This window comes from Oryzias latipes, chromosome 10, assembly GCF_053564925.1.
Source record: "Oryzias latipes strain Hd-rR chromosome 10, Olatipes_Hd-rR_3.1".
In the NCBI taxonomy this organism is placed as follows: Eukaryota; Metazoa; Chordata; class Actinopteri; order Beloniformes; family Adrianichthyidae; genus Oryzias; species Oryzias latipes.
Window position 1 is genome coordinate 33,668,544 of NC_136246.1, and position 5,530 is coordinate 33,674,073.

Here is a 5,530-nt window from a genome sequence, read left to right on the forward strand (position 1 = left end):
AGAACAGGGGAAAAAAAGAAAAGTGTGAGAAGGTTTGCAGCTGCAGGAACGAACCCACACAGCCCCGGCAGCTCCGAGCAGAGGTCAGAGGTCAACGAACGCTACGGCAGCGGCTCGCCAGCCCACAAATCCCTCTGAGGGCCAGGAGTTTACGGCGGTGGGCGGCCTAACGCGTTAAAGCACTTTTCCGCCCATCTTGATGGGCTTCAAAATGTAACTGCGGAGTCAACAGATGGAGGTCGGTGTCAGCAGCCAGAGCGCAGCAACAAACGGGAGAAAAGACTAAACTTAACCTGAAAGAGGGAATAGTCTGACCCCAAAGGACTGGAAAAACAGCCCTCCATTCATGTCCTTTACTTTGGTTAAACGTCTAAAGGTCTGTCCTAATCCCCTCCATGTAAATACTTCAGTGTCCCTGAAAGGATTCAGAAGGAAAATGGAAACTTTAGGAGTTTGTTGAAGGAAACCAAATGAAAAACAAACTCATCAGTTTTCCGAGTTCCTCTTAAATTAACGCAAATGACAGGACATTATAGACTCTAATGGGATACTTTTAATGTGGTTTTTTTAAAAAAAGAGTATTATTAACATTTTCAACATATAGCAGTGTTCAAAGATTGAAAGATTAATTAAGAAAATAAGCATATTTTACAGAAAGAAGCCCAAAAAGGAAAGAAAAGAGCCCCAAGTGCGTACAAAACCCATCAAACGTTCTAAATGTTTAAGAAGGAACACATTTCTCTTGTAAAAAGTGTTAATGACTGTAACTACCATCCAACCACTACCATCCTGTTTCCATAGCAACATAACAGTCCATTTAACAGTCAAGATTGGATACAGTCACAACACGCACTGTGCATGTTCGATATATCAAGACTCGACTAAAAATACATTTTTACTGCCTTTGAAATGGTTCAAACAGGAAAACACCCACACGCACGTCCTCGGTTGACCACACGGACAAATAAATTCAACGCCATTTAGATGATGCTCCGACTGTTCTCTGGGGGGGGCACAGATCATTGACTGCATCAGAGAACTGGACTCAGAAAGTTTGTCTAAAAACATCTTAGGAACTGGCTGATGATGACAGCATATGGAACCTTTTAATACCCCAAATTTAATCACGTCGCTTAAATGCCTGCATGTTTACTGACGTCCGTTTGTTTAGATTTTTAGAAGGTAATCGTCAACAGTTCACTGGTGCTCACACTTCATTTTCATGATGCCTTTTTTACTGCTCATTTACCGTATTTTTATTATGGTTTTTACTGTTTCTTGGGGGGCTGCACGGTGGAACAGTGGTTGGCGCTCTTGCCCCACAGCAAAAAGTACGGTGGCCCTGAAGTGCAAACCATTCAACAAATCACTCGATACAAAAACATTTTTAAGATCACAGCAACAATTTAAAAAGCGTATTACATTTTAGAAAACAAAACAAAATTTCAGAAACCAAAACATAAAAAAGAAAAAAGAAAAAAAAGAAAAAAAGATTTCAGAAAACAAAATTAATTTCCAGAAAAAAAAAGAAATATTACAAAATGAAAACATTTCAGAAAAAAAAATAATTTCCAGAAAACAAAATGAAATAAAAAAAATGAAAACATTTCAGAAAAACAAAATGAAATATTAAAAAATGAAAAACATTTCAGAAAAAAAATGAAATATTAAAAAATGAAAAACATTTCAGAAAAAAAATGAAATATTAAAAAATGAAAAACATTTCAGAACACAAAATGAATTTCCAGAAAACAAAACGAAATCTTCAAAAATGAAAAACATTTCCAAACCGGAAGAAGCAGGTACTATGGGACAACGCTGATTGGATGATGATGTTTGTCAATCATTTGAACTGAAAAGTATTTTAAATGAAGCGATGCCGGATTTCATCGTCCAAACAACAATGTACTATAATAATCCACGTATTTCCCATTTACATATTAAATCAAAAATGCAGCAAACGGATAATGAAGGTTTAAATTATTTTTTGAATATTTCGTCTGAAGCAGAACGGTCACCCGGAAGTAGTTTGTGTGGATGACGTCCGTTCTGCAGGTAAACAAAGAAAGGGACGATAAAACGTTAACATAAACGTTAATCTTTGAATATTTAGCGGATGTGATGACAGAACGCACGCAGAAATATCAACACCAACCAGGTTTACAAATGTTTCAAAATGTCGTGAGAGGATTCTGTCTAAAGCAGCAGCTGCGAAGAAACGGGTGTTAAAGACGGCGCACATCAGGAAATGCAGTCCCGCCATCCACAGATAAGGTATGGAGGCACATTTGTTTGATCTAATAAATGTAGCGTTAAACGTGATTTCTAGGTGGGTGTTTACAGACAGATCCAAGATCCTTCAGTCATACGTTAATGACAGGTTACCTCATCAGCTGGAGAGGGGGGGTCACGTGGGCAGGATTCTCAGACAGGTGTACCAGCAGCATAAATCAGCAAAGCTGTCAGGTAAACTGCAGCAGTTTGTGTCTCAGAATAACATTTATGAATGCTTCTTATTCACACTATTAAGATCTGTGACTTTAGAGTGTGTCAGTGCACAGAAACATGACAGTAAATGACTGGATGTGCACATCATCAGACACGTCCAGGTGTGTAACTAAAGGTGGCAAAGTCTGTAGTGTAAAATAAATCTTTGAAAAAAACGTTTTAGTCTTTCAGGCAGAGGAAGAATACCAAATTGTTTTAGAATGTATTTTTTATAAGACTGAAATAATGTATTTTATTCTGAGTTTGGTGTTTTGACCCCTCCCTAATGAATTTCTGGTTTAACCCATTTTCTCCTCATTTTGATGAACTCAACTTTTTCCTGAATGAAAGATGAACGGCAGCCGATGTTTTTCTGTCAGGGATTTTTCATTTATTAATTTATCTCTGTCAGGGATTTCAAGAGCTGGAGCTGGAGTCCAGTGCAGAGGAAGCTGCAAGCATGTACGAGCAGGAACTGGGGTCCCTTACCTGTGCATACCTCTGTGGATGTGATGCTGAGCAGCAATAAGGACAAAACTTCCCTGACATGACTCTTTTTGATATAGTTGTTAAGCACAAACAGACTTTTCCCAGATGCATTTTTTCCTCTAATAAATGTGACTGACAGGTACGCTGAGTAAATGCTGATTGTAAACGGAACATTTGATTGACTGCATGAAGAAGCCCTTAAAGGAAAATCCACAACTGTTTCTTTGTTTCTGTTACTGAATAACGTTTTCACGTTAAGTTTTCAATAAATATACTGCATTGCTATGAAACAAATTTGTTTATTTTCATATCCATTATTACAATCCTCACATCAGCATTCAGTTTTTTCATTGACAAAAAAACATTTCTAAACAACAGCTTTGAAAATCAAACATCATCTTTGTTAATAAAGCTTTAAAACCTAAAATGGTAAACATGGAAAAACTCCTAAATGAAGCAAGTCTAATATGAACATTTTAAACTGGAGTTTTGCTTAAAGGAACATTAAGTTGTTTGGAGTTGTACAAGTGTTTGATGCGATTCCTCATAGATGTGATTTCCAGATCATCAGCCCGACGCTAAAGCCAGGAATTGTGCTTCGTTTTTCATTCCCCACTGCATCATTTACAACTAATCAGGCTTATGCAGCAGGTTAAAGACTTTTTTTTAAAGGACCTGCAATTTAAAAAAAAAATTAGATATTAAGGTTAAATAATATTTATTGATTACATTGCACATAAATCATGGTGACTTGCCTGTACACTGCACAATGATATGAATGACTTTAGTCTTCTTGTATTCCCATGTAGAGCTGCCATCTGTTCTTCTGCAGCTCAAACCTTTCTGGAACTTCGCTTTGAGAAACTTCACCTGCAGAAATATCACATGTTAATTCAATTAAGTATTTTATAAACTTTAAAGTTCATTTTTAAGTTTCAGTATATGTGTATATGCATGGTTCAAAAATATACAATGCACTTAAATATTATTTCCCATAAGAACTTGTTTACTGATTTCAGTCTTAAAGTCGATTTTTAGCAACACTGATGCCATATAATTACTGTAATTACTGTATAAATCACAGAATCAGGCTGGCTCGGAGCTTTTTCTCTCATGTTGTCACCGAAAACGGGAACGGCTATCATGTGAAGACGATTCGTCTCCATCGGGTTCTTTTTGCGCATGCGCAAGATAAAAAATTATCTTTTCAAAGCAGCACTTTAACATCCTAAAATTAACATCCTTAGGGACATGTGACTGACAAAAGAAAAGATCACAGAATTGATTCTTACCTAAAGATGATTGACAGCGTGAACCTCGCAGCCGTAGACATTAGCGCACAGCGTTCAAAGTAAAAGTGCTTACAAACTACTTCCGGGTGACCGTGTGTCAGGCGAAATGTTAAAAAAATAATTTTAAAGTTCATTAACAGTTTGCTGCATTTTTTATTTGATATATAAATGGGAAATACGTGGATTATTATAGTACATTGTTGTTTGGACGATAAAATCCGTCATCGCTTCATTTAAAATAATTTTCAGTTCAAATGATTGACAAAAATCATCATCCAATCAGCGTTGTCCCATAGTACCTGCCTCTTCCGGTTTGGAAATGTTTTTCATTTTTGAAGATTTCGTTTTGTTTTCTGGAAATTCATTCTGTGTTCTGAAATGTTTTTCATTTTTTAATATTTCATTTTTTTTCTGAAATGTTTTTCATTTTTTAATATTTCTTTTTTTTTCTGGAATTTTTTTTTTTCTGAAATGTTTTTCATTTTTTAATATTTCATTTTTTTCTGGATTTTTTTTTTCTGAAATGTTTTCATTTTTTAATATTTCTTTTTTTTCCTGGAAATTAATTTTTTTTTCTGAAATTTTTTTTGTTGTCATTTTTGTTTTTCAAGTTTTGGTTTCTGAAATTTTGTTTTGTTTTCTAAAATGTAATGCTGCTTTTTAAATTTTTTTTTTTTTTTAATTGTTGTTGTGATCTTAAAAATGTTTTTGTAATTGGAAAAACAAGAAAAATATAAACATAAGTCAACACAGAAATCTGCTGTTTGATCATATCAGCTTGGAAAAAATGTCATTCCAAAGCTCAAGTAACTTTGAAAGAATTCAGTCTCTCTGGTCTCCTGTGGTTGACTCCATGACTTAGGGGGTGGAGGGCTTGGTCGTCGCTGCTCCTTGCCCTTCTGCCGTGGTTTGGGGTGGGGGTCGGGGCTTCCGGTGCCTGGCGGGGGCGGTGGGGGGCTCCGTTGGTCGGGGGGTCGGGTCCGGTGCCTGGGTGGGGCGGGCTGGGGCGCTGCGTGGTCCTCTGGGCTTGGGTGTGGGGGTGCGTGGTGGGGGGGTGGGGTGGTGGTCTGGCTTGGCTTGGGGGGGTGATCCCTTTGCCTGTGCTGGGGGGGGTTGGCGGGGGGCCCTGCTCGGGTGGGGGGGGCCCAGCGGCGCCGGATGGGCTGCCCATCTGTACCTGGGGCTGGGATCGGCCCTTCCCTGGCTCTGGGACGGGACGGGACAACCCTCTCGGGGCCCCCGGTCGCTCTGGGCGTCACCCG

General features: G+C 38.2%; 2 long non-coding RNA genes across 3 annotated transcripts; one reads left to right on the forward strand and one right to left on the reverse strand.

The window, feature by feature from the left end:
* The first annotated feature begins 1,175 nt into the window (after positions 1 to 1,175).
* On the forward strand, positions 1,176 to 3,949 carry LOC144994784 (uncharacterized). The gene is made up of 2 exons (XR_013658432.1): positions 1,176 to 2,466; positions 2,900 to 3,949. It is a non-coding gene; the product is annotated as an uncharacterized LOC144994784 (long non-coding RNA).
* Positions 3,256 to 4,967, reverse strand: LOC144994785 (uncharacterized). 2 transcript variants are annotated; one of them, XR_013658434.1, is made up of 3 exons: positions 4,269 to 4,967; positions 3,732 to 3,846; positions 3,256 to 3,651 (listed from the first exon to the last, which is right to left on the reverse strand). It is a non-coding gene; the product is annotated as an uncharacterized LOC144994785 (long non-coding RNA). The 2 variants fall into 2 exon arrangements; XR_013658433.1 differs by lacking the exon at positions 4,269 to 4,967 and having other exon boundaries at positions 3,732 to 4,262.
* Between the last annotated feature and the right edge of the window lie 563 nt (positions 4,968 to 5,530).